The sequence below is a fragment of the Octopus sinensis genome, linkage group LG5, assembly GCF_006345805.1.
Source record: "Octopus sinensis linkage group LG5, ASM634580v1, whole genome shotgun sequence".
Taxonomy (NCBI): Eukaryota; Metazoa; Mollusca; class Cephalopoda; order Octopoda; family Octopodidae; genus Octopus; species Octopus sinensis.
Genome location: NC_043001.1, coordinates 42,966,908 through 42,979,133, shown reverse-complemented (window position 1 = coordinate 42,979,133; position 12,226 = coordinate 42,966,908). Strand labels below are relative to the sequence as shown.

Sequence of the window (12,226 nt, the reverse complement as noted above, 5' to 3'; positions counted from 1 at the left end):
ATCTAGGCAGTGAACCAACTTTCGGCCAGATATCTTGCATGATGTAACTTCAAGTGGATTTTTAGAGTTGCAGATCTCTCTCACCCAATATTAGGTGCAGACGTTTTGCACACCTTCCACCAGCTTGTGGACAAGTGCCTCAATGGCAAAAACAAGTTGAATTTGAACTTTGGCTAAGTACTAAATACCTTGAAAGAATACTATTGGTTCTGCACTAATAGTAATAAGCATCACTCATGTAGTCATTCAATAAAATATAAGCCGCCTCTTTAATTTTAATTATGGCCTTGCTTTATGAATGTGGGAAATTGGGTAAACTGATAGATTATTATTAATGTAAAATTAATGACATAATTTTATAAAATAAAATTATGTCATTAATTTTACATTAATAATAATAATTAATAACAAGCAAGTTGTCAAGTGGTGTTGGGATAAGCACATACGCATATAGTTGTATGCACGTACGTATGTACATACATACATTCATACATACATACATAATACATACATACATACATACATACATACATACATACATACATACAACAAACAAACATACAAACAAACAAACAAATAAGTAAATAAATAAACAAACATATATAATGGGTATATTTCAGCTTCTGCCTACCAAATACGCTCACAAGTCACTTTGCTTGGCCTGGGGATGTAGTAGAGGACACTTGCCCAAGTTGCTACACTGTGGGACTGAACTCAGAACCAAGTGGTTGGGAAGCAAACTTCTTACTACTCAGTATTTTTTCCAACTGAAATGTCATGTTAATAAAATCATACATAGCAATACATGAAAAATTGTTGTTGTTTTATGTTGAATAATTCAGTAATTATTACAGAAATAAATATTTTGGATGCTTAATTACAAAATATGGATTACAGTAAATTGTTAATAGAAGGCAAAATGAATGGGAAAAGTGCAAGTAGAAACCCAAGAATTACAATGGTGAATATATAAGGACAACACAAAAAAGATCCAGATGGCATTCAAGTTATTCAACTTGCTGATAGCAAATGATATCTGATTGTGATGACTGAAATATAATATTTAATAACAGTCAATAAAACAATGTTTTTTGTAATATTTTCAGTTCTAATCAAAATATGAAGCCTTATTTCAGCAGGTAGTTAATAATTTTTACATTCTGTTGTATTGGAATAATACTGGCTGGAGGAACTTGGAAAGGGAACCATGAAAATATTGACAAGAATTTAGCATTATTGATTGCCAGCGCTAAAGTAGCATCATGAGATAATACATTTGTGGTACCATCAAGTAGATATCAATGTCAAATGAACATCTTATTCCTTAAAACTCAAAACTAAATTTTTCATTGGACTCCAGGTATAACCTTCGATGAGGTATATGGGAGAAATTAGAACTATTAAGTAACTGCCAACATTGGATAACTCTGTATTTCTATTGATTCTTACAATGACACATAATTGTTGCATTTCCCATTTCTACATAAAAATAATTTTACAACAGCTCTATAAAACTGTGCCTGACTAATATGATGGTTGTAAATCAGGAACTTGTTTATTTATCACATTTTGTGCCGAATAGCATCCAATAAGACAATCGCTAGTTCATTACATTTACGATAGTGAGAGTGTCAAGGGAGCACTGTGCAACTTTGGTGGTATAAATACTAAGGATATTTTCAGGCAAAAGCACCACTTTATTGGTTTTCTTGTTGATACTTAAGAATAAGATCACAACAATGGTAGTATAAGTAGACTAAATACGGAAAGTAACAATTTAGATTTCTATCCAAAATAAAAATCCCTGTATGTATATATATATATATATATATATGTGTGTGTGTGTGTGTGGGAGTGGAGTGTGTGTGTGTGAGTGTGCATGCACTTAATGGATAGTATAGTGCTGTGAAAAAGAGAGATTCGTCATTATTCAGTACAGTGAATAGAAAAAAGAATTAGGATAGAGACGAGCGATAGATGAATAAAAAACAGAGAGATGATAGACAGCAAAATGACTGACATGAAATGAAAGACCAAGATGAGTGACAGTGGAAGGGATGCTAGAGGGATGAGTGAGAAAGAGATGAGAGGGAGAGAAATGAGTGGTTGAGATGAATGATAGAGAGGTAAGAGGTATGATAGATAGGTAAGTAGAGCAGGCAGCAGATACAGACTCAATGAGGATATATTGGGTGAGAGACCCGAAATATAGATATATTAAACCTCCCAACCTTCGGTACCATCACTATTTCAACATTCATTTCACTATGCTTGTATGGTTGGATAGATCTTCTCTAGCAGTAAATGTTGCCAATCATCATACCTATTTTTAATACCTCCTCCAAGATGCTCAGTATACTGAAATCAGTCTTCACTCCATCATCCCAAGTCTTCCTGGGACTCCCTCTTCTACAGGTTCCATCCACTTTAAGCATTCCACACTTCTTCATGTAACTGTTATCTTCCATACACACCATATGCAGTCTTCTGCCTTGCCCACTACCATGCGGCATGACATTTTATAAACAAGCTCCATACAGTCTTACCTTTAACTTGAGACAGAAACTGTTTGTTACCAGTAGAGACAGTAGCACCCTGAACTTCCTCTAATCTGTTCTTCTGGCTACTAACTTTTAAAGCACCCACCTCCACCACAAACTAGGTTGCAAAACTTTAATATTTCTCTGATTTGAGGGAATTAGCAAAATATTTTGAGAGAATTTATTTCACATGTGCTCCTAGTGCTTACTACTCTTGAGAATTTACCACCAATAAAATCTACCTTCCCCATTAGTCTGCCTCTGATTCCACAACACCTTTTGTGTGTCCATTAGTTTACACTGAGCACACTTATTGGAATTTCTACCTCCTCCTTTTCTGCAAATTCAGCACTTCATAGATTATATTTTTATGATAAAAATATAATCTTTTTAGTTTTATTTTTCACAAGTTTCTGAGTGAATGGAAGCAGACATGGCTGTGTGGTTAAGAAGTTTGCTTCTCAACTGCATGGTTTCAAATTCAGTCCCACTGAGTGGCATCTTGAATAAGCATTTTTCTACTATGGGCCTGGACCAACAACCAAAGCCTTGCAAGTGAAGTTGGTAGACAGAATTTGAAAGAAGCTCATTGTGTGTGTGTGTGTGTGTGCATTACTATCTTTTTGTCTTGATTTCACATGACTCTTACAAACAAGCATTATTATCATAGAAATCATGTCCTTTATTTTCATTCTTCCATGAAAGTATATCTAGCAATGTGGAAATATTACCTTACTTGAAAACTGAAGATTTTTGACAGGAAGGGCATCCAGCTGTAGAAAATCTGCCTCAACAACCTCTGTCTAACTCATGTGAGCATAGAAAAGCGGACATTAAAATGGTGGCAATGTTTCTGTAAATTCACCACATTTTGTCAAATTCCTAAAATAAGCATTATCTTAAGTCTATAATAATACATAAATTGAAAGAGAGGTCTATTTTCCAGTGAAAACAACTAAACCAAGGTACTGCATATTGTAAAAGACACTAAATACAGGGCTTGTGAATCACAATCAATTCAAGCATTCTTTAAGAACAATTAAGCTATGAAAAATAATTTTGAATACTCCTGCCTGTCATCTACTTTCTCCATAATCCCCAACTCAAGTAAGGAAAAAAATCTATAAAGATAACATTGTACTGAAAGAAAAAATACTCATTTTAGGACCTTATTATTGTACATGATGGTAGTGATAGTGAATTAGAGAGTTCCAAAATTCAGTGAGATCCTAATAAATACTTGGTCTTAATAGATTATATAAGAGTAAGTCTGTCTGATGAAACTCATCCTACACCAAGCTTTAAACTGTAGTAGGATGGTAACTGATAGAACACTAATGAACAATTCTTTGATCAGCTTCTTTTACTTAATAGATCTACTTGAACAAATCTGACAGAGTTACTTAGCAATAGCAAGTTCCAATTAACTGAGAAAAATTTGTGAATTATACTGCACTTTTCCCAAACCTCTTGACCGATCAATACACATGGCACTCCATCAGTTATGACGACGAGGGTTCCAGTTGATCCGACCGGCAGAACAGCCTGCTTGTGAAATTAATGTGCAAGTGGCTGAGCACTCCACAGACATATGTAGTTCTTGGGGGGATTCAGTGTGATACTGAGTGTGACAAAGCTGGCCCTTTGAAATACAGGTACAAGAGAAACAGGAAGAAAGAGTGAGAGAAAGTTGTGGTGAATGAGTACAGCAGGGTTTGTCTCCACCCCCTGCCAGAGCTTCGTGGAGCTTTAGGGGTTTTCACTCAATAAACACTCACAATGCCTGGTCTGGGAATTAAAACTGCGATCCTACGACCGCGAGTCTGCTGCCCTAACCACTGGCCAGTGCACCTCCACATGGATCAGTATAGAAGTTAAATGAAAGACTATCTATTTTACAATTTCTATTATACTTTAGGAATCTTCCTTTTTTTTTCCCAAACAGATTTATGATTAATCAAAGTTGGAGGTCTCTTATTTTCTTGTGGTAGGGTTAATTATGAATTAAGTGGCAATCATAGCAAACTACAGACTGCAAAGATGTCCACCATCTTTCTTGAAAATTAGTCTTTCTAGTGAATGAAATTCCTGCAACCAACTACAACATTGTTGGTAAATATGATATTGTTCAACAGTTTCTAATCACATCTCCAAATATCCCTTTAATTCCTTTAACACATTCAGCTTTTCTAAATATTTCAGTTTTTAATGAAAAAAAAGGCATCAGAGGGGCAATGAATACCCTGTGTGCAGATAAATTTTTTTCACAAATCATAGCATCTTATCCCATGCTTTTTAATTGAACTGAATTAAGTTTTTTTTAAGTATCATCATTATAAGTAGTTATACTCTGGTGAAATTAAGAAATCAACTTGTAAATAAATGAAACTCTCGAATCCATCACTGTACACACATGCACCCACACACAGAGTTGCATATCTACGTATGTATTTATGTATGTATGTATCCACACATGTCTATATGCACAGGTACACTATGATCTATACACAAGCAGACAGGGGTCAAATCATATGATAAAGAAAGTGAACAAAACAATATGACCACTTGCTTATTCAGAAATTTGTGAGTTCAATTTTTTTTTTTTTTTTAAGTATCATCATTATAGGCGAAATTAAGAAATCAACTCATAAATAAACAAAACACTCTAATCCATCACTGTATACACACACAGAGTTGCATATCTGTGTATGTATGTACGTATGTGTGTATGTATGTACCTACTTGTGTCTACGCACATAGGTACACCATGAAGATGAGGGTTGATTCATATAAAAAAGAAAGTGAACAAAATAATATTACCACTTGCTTATCAGGAAATTTGTGAGTTCGAATAAAAAAATTTTTTTCCTTTCTTAAACAATCAAACCAAATGTTCATTTTGAGCCACTCATCCAATGAGTATTTCTGCCAAATGTGGTGAAAATTTGTTCAGCTGTTTTCTAGTAATTTTGCAAACACAGACAAACAAAGACGAGTGATTACAATACCCTGCTTTCACAGGATATGTGTGTGTGTGTGTGTTGGTGCCATGTAAAAAGGACCTAGTACATTCTGTAAAGTGGTAAGCATTAGGCAGGGCATCCAACTGTAGTAACCAAGCAAAAACAGACTATGGAACCCGGTGTGGATCCTGACCTTGTAAGTTCCAGTCAAACTGTTCATGAGGTTAGAAGTAGGAGTAGGGGTAAATTTGAAATCTTTCAATGAAAGATTAATTTCATTTTTGTTGAAGTTTCTTTTCAACATATTTATAATTTTAAGGTGTATATCTTCTATGGGTTTATTTAAATTGCTTGTTTCACTGGATCTGAGGCCCAGTTGTAGTATTTTCAAACAAAAAAAATGGAGTTGTAATATTGCATCCCCATTTCATGTTTCTGGAGTTCTTTTGCTTTTCAGTAGGTGAAAAAATATTGCACATTCTCTGTTTGCATTACAGTGTCTGCCTCCTTTCCATCCACATGTGTATCGTTGGTGATTTTTCTTCCTCCATCTTCCTTTCTTTGGATCTTTCCTTTTCCAATGTTTCTGATGAAGAGCTCTGCTCGAAAAGTTAAATCCTCCTTCTTTCTTTCCCTTCCTGAGCATCTAATACCACTATACTTGTTCCACATCCTCGCATTGTTGTTTTCTCTTTGTGTTTTCATGTTTGGATTAACTATATATATATATATATATATATACACACACGTGGTCATATATATATATATATATATATATATATATATAAAATAGTAAAACGTGAAAAAACTACAGAAGGCTTGTTTTAAAAGGTTAAAAAATATATATTTGAGTCAATATGTCTGAAGAATGTTATAAATTTTTTTCATACAATGACATAGTTTTTGAAGAAACATTCTTCATTGAAAAATACAAGCCCAAACTTAACCATTCCAACATACTTATACAGAGAAATTCACTCCAAAAGAAAGGCAAGAAATTTTAAGCGATTATCTCCCTTACACCAGAAGAAATCACTTATTACCTCCCCTTATCTGGAACTCTTCTCAACGTAAACATAACGATGTAAGAAATTTGAAAAGCTGAACGTGAAACTGGTCATTTCTTCAAAAACTATATCATTGTATGAAAAAAATTTATAACATTCTTCAGACATATTGACTCAAATATATATTTTTTAACCTTTTAAAACAAGCCTTCTTTAGTTTTTTCACTTTTTACTATTTTCTATATATTCAACCATGTGCTTTCACACACCAACTTTCTCACCTATATATATATATATATATATATATATATATATGTTATATATACATACATATATATATATATACACACATTATATATACATTATATATACATACATAAACAAACACACACACACACATATATATATATATATATATGTATATATACATATATATATATGTATATGTATGTATGCATATATATATATGTACACACACACACACACATATATATATATACATATATATATATATCATCAAAAAAATGATGATATATATTTATATATATGTGTGTGTGTGTGTGTGTGTGTGTGTGTGCATGTACATATATATATATATGCATACATACATATATTCAAATCCTCTGTGTGTTAACAAGGGACTCCTAATGATAAAATAAACTTCATTTAATAAAATACCCTTGGCTTAAAGAGTAGCCCCTGGTATACACCTCAGCTGTATATTTACCACTTCCAAGATTCTGTGTGCTATGAAACATATGTAACCCGGATTTTATCTACTTCATTCTTTAACTCTTGGATTTTTATTCACATACCTGCAACCCTGGTTGCCAACTGTGAAATATAAAATAATTTTTTTCAGCATATCGCACTTTGATATGGGAAAACTTCACAACCTTCCACCCCAGAAAATCACAATTGTTCCTGACGGTCGTTGTTTTATCTTTTCCACAGACTGCTTGAAGCTCACTTTCTTCCTACACCTTGATCCTTGGATCTTGTGCCAGTGGCATATAAAAGCATCGTTACACTCTTGGAGTGGTTAGCATTAGGAAGGGCATTGAGCTGTAGAAACCATGCCAAATCAGACTGGAGTCTGGTGCAGCCCCTCAGCTTATCAACCCTAGTCAAATCATTCAACTCATACCAGCATGGACACTGGACATTAAAAGATGATGATGATGATGATTCCCAAAATCACAGAAGAACCCCAAAACTACAAGCCTATAACTTGTTTACTAGTAACATACACAAGCTTTAGGTTTATGCTCTGCAATAGGCTAGCTGTTCACCTGAAAAACAATAGCATCATAACAGAGGACGATAAAAGGTACCGTTAAAGGCTGTATGGGTGTAAAACAAATAACTGCTAGTGATTCAGGCTATTATAGACAACAATAAAAATAGGCAAAATAAAACCTCAGCATAGAATGAATTGATTCCTGAAAAGCATTTGATAGTGTACTACAGTACTGTGTTATTACAGATAGTTCATGAAGATAAAGCAGTTCCGATACTTACACAGTATATCAACCATTTCATGTGAAAATAGAAACCAGTATTGATACAGATCAAAGAAAAGGTTATGAAAATCAACCATATATGAAGTGAAATTCATTCAGAGTACATTTTTATCTCCTCTAGTTTCGTGCCTCATTTTGACTCATCAAAAAATCTAATGAATAAAACTAGCAATAGTCATGCTACAAATAAACTATAAATCATCTCCTTTATATAAATTTAGAAAACTATCCACAAGAGACTAAAAACTGTTAATGAATTCAATCAAAATATAAAAACAAAAATGGCCAAAGTTACTATATGAAGAGGTAAATTAACTGAAACTGAAAACATTAAATTAGATCCAGAAACTGAAATCAGAGAATTAGAACAATCCCATCCATACAAATATTTCAGAGTAGTTGAAACTGATAGGATAAAACATATAGAATGAAAGAGAACGGGGGGAATGAGTGCTACAGAAGAGACAGGCTGATATTGTTTCCAATTAGGATACAAGACCAGCAATTTTTTGAAGGAGGGAAAGTTAGTCAATTATATCAATCCCCAATATTTGACTGGTGCATTGTTTTACAGACCCTAAAAGAATCCAAAGAGCCAAAAGAAATATCACAAGGCATTTTGTCCAATGCTCTAATGATTCTTCCAATCTACCTCCTTTAGCTTAGGCTAATATTGGCTTCAAATTTTGGCACACAGTCAGCAAGTTTGGGGGAGAGGATGAACTGATTACATCATCAGTGTTCAACTGGTACTTATTTTATCAACCCTCAAAGTATGAAAGGCAAACTCAGCCTTGGTGGAATTTGAACTCAGTATGTAAAGATAGAAAAAACACCACTAAGCATTTTGCCTGGTGCACTAACAATTCTGGCAGTTCACTGCCTTCAGGTCAGAATAATATCAAAAACATTTTGGGGAAACATTTTAGTACAAGGGGAACATGAATGTGTGCTTCTATGCTCAGAAAATTAATGTATCTTTAATTTTATAAATCCATTGGGAGCATCTTATTTTAAATTACTGTTTTAGTCTTAAGGAAGAGTATTTTTCTTTTATTTAAAAATGTTGTTAGAGTGTCTTTTCAAATTTGCAAGTTTCTAATAAGGAGACTGTATAGTTACATACTTATAAACCAATTCAATGCCAGAAATAAGATAGTATAAACACACTCCACAGTTCAGGTTCAAATGATAGCTTCAACATAATAAATTGGAAGTTAAATGGAATGAAGAGTTTAGATCAGGCCTGACCAACTCAAATTACATTGTGGGCCACTTTAATCACAGGAAGTTTTTTGAGGGCCGCTTGTATACTTTATGCACTAATAGTCAAATAATCAAATTACAGAATCGAGAATTTTTCATACTTTTCATTTGTTTAAAATTATAAAATTGTAGGCTATTGCTTTATTGCCATTTATAAATTCTAAATTTATTTTGAAACAAATGTTTTACACAAACAATTTTATTTTGAAATTAGACACAACACTTCAAGAAAGTATGAAGCGTGCCACAAGATAAAAGTCTGTAGGATGCATGCAGCCTGCAGGCCTCAGATTAATGAGCCCTGGTTTAGATAAACAAACTAAGAATCATCTCATAATATTCTGAAGCCACTACCCTGAAGTTGATGCAGATAAAAACATAGCTACTTCACAGAGAGAGAACAAAAGGAATGGTACAAATTGACAGCCAGTACAAAGTAACAACAACTGAGGTAGAAAAATATCAAGCCGCAAGCAAATGGAAACAAATTAATGTGATAAACAAACAGGAAGGAAACAAAAAATTAATTCTCTATAAATAAGGAAACAAAAAAATTACAAACCAGAAACCAACTACACTGGGGAGGAGACAGATTTAGATAAGGACAAAACAACAGAAAGAGAGAGTAGGAAGAAAAACCTCTTCATGGTCAATACCCTGCACTGACCCAACAAAGATGATGTAGATCAGAGTAAAAGCTGACAACAGCTATAAGGGTCTGAACTAAAAGTAAAAATGACATGTTTGGTGTACAGGGTCAATACCTAGTCAGAAATAACTATGGAAAATGAAATATTGGCTAACATAAGTCAGTGGGACATCTGATAACATAATTTTTGTGAAAATCAGTATATTCCTTGATATAGTTGTGTCAACAGCAATGTCCAGTGGACAAAAACAAAACCAAATACAGTACATAACAATAATTTGGCTACAATTATCTAGAACATATAGGCTCAACTTAACCAGGGGATTAGGGTGAACTGCCCAAGGATAATTATCAAGGATTACAATGAAAATATCTACATTCTGAAAAACATGACCAAAAGGTTGTTTAGAAGGAAGTTGAGGCACAATCAAAGTCCAAGGAACTTGAAGTGGAAATAATGTAGGGTAAGAAAGTAAAACAGTACTAATAAGAACTGGAACAGTTAGTTGTGATAAAGAATATCAACATAAGCAGGTGCAGCCAATAACCCACACCCTACACAAAACATTTTCAGTTCAGTAAGGTAACTTGTGCAGTACCATTTCTGCACAACTCAAACAAAAACTTGAAACAATTATCACTTCATAAAATAACACAACCCACACAACACATACTATGCAGAATCATAACACAAATATATATCACAACTTAGTGTTGCAGATTAAAAGGTTACATGCATTACAGAACTCCAGTAACCTGGTTTCCTCTTTGTTTTGGGAACCAATATCATGGCCCCCATGTATACCAGTCAAGATACTGGATTGCTGTCCAACATGCCCATTAAAATCTCCAGCTGCAAAGATGAGAGAAATGTTGGACATAAGAAGCATTGGATGTGGCATGCAAGAGAGATGTCTGTGCTGGTATGGTCACGTACTATGGATAGATGAGGAGAGCTGTGTGAAGGAGTGCCACTCCCAAACAGTGGAAGGAACATATGGTAGAGGGAGATCCAGGAAGACATGGAAAGAGGTGGTGAAGTGTGATCTTCAAACGTTGGGCCTCATAGAGACAATGATGAAAGACCAAAACCTCTAGAGATATGCTGTGACAGAGAAGACCCAGCAAATAAAGTGAGATCACAGCTGTAGCCTACACCAGTGTCGCATAACCAGCCCACTCAAAAAGTACCTATGGATCGTAGGGCGACATGCCATGCTTGAGGAGACCTATTGAGTCAAGTACATCATCAACATCAAAATCAAATCAAACCACAATTAAATGGAAGTTGTAGCTGTGGCTGATACCAGCACTGCCTGTCTGGCTCCCCATGCCGATGGCACATAAAAAGCACCATCCCCCAACTGACTCCATCCAAATATGGTCTATGCCAGCCCCCTCTGGCCCCTGTGCCGGTGGCACATAAAAAGTACCCACTACACTCTAGGAGTGGTTGGTGTTAAGAAGGGCATCCAGCTGTAGAAACATTGCCAGATCAAATTGAAGCCTGGTGCAGCCTCCTGGCTTCCCATCCAAACCATGCCAGCATGGAAAACGGACATTAAATGTTGATGATGATGATGAACTTACACTACCCATACTTTAAACTAGGGATGGGGAAACATTTTAGTACAAGGGGAACATGAATGTGTGCTTCTATGCTCAGAAAATTAATGTATCTTTAATTTTATAAATCCATTGGGAGCATCTTATTTTAAATTACTGTTTTAGTCTTAAGGAAGAGTATTTTTCTTTTATTTAAAAATGTTGTTAGAGTGTCTTTTCAAATTTGCAAGTTTCTAATAAGGAGACTGTATAGTTACATACTTATAAACCAGTATCAGATAGATTATTGCATATATCAAATCATTAGATACTATTAAACATAAAAGTATGCTAATTTTTATTACTATTGCTTCTTAAGTAATTTTTTTAAAACAGGAGCATATGTTTATACAGATAGGTGGCTATATAAAAATTCATTAGATATTAGTGGATATGTACATGTGTTTCTATGTGTATATAAGCAATGTAGGTGTATAAATTGATGTATAAGTGTGCATCAACAATTATTTGAGTACATATATTAGGTTAAGCATGTAAAATTAAATATTTAAGTTTAGGGTGCTTGGATATAAGTGCCTAACATAAACATATTGTGTGTTACCACATAAAAACAATACAACCCGCATTTTTATCTTAATGACCCTGAGCAACTTTTGCAAGAATTACAAGTTGTGAGTCAAGAAAAAAAAAACAAGATGTAAAAATCATATGA

At 34.2% G+C, this 12,226-nt stretch overlaps 1 protein-coding gene across 1 annotated transcript in view; it reads right to left on the bottom strand.

Annotated features, from left to right (window-relative positions):
* The window catches only part of LOC115211679, a 226,936-nt gene that overhangs the window by 115,660 nt on the left and 99,050 nt on the right, over nucleotides 1-12,226 (bottom strand). The window lies entirely within an intron of this gene.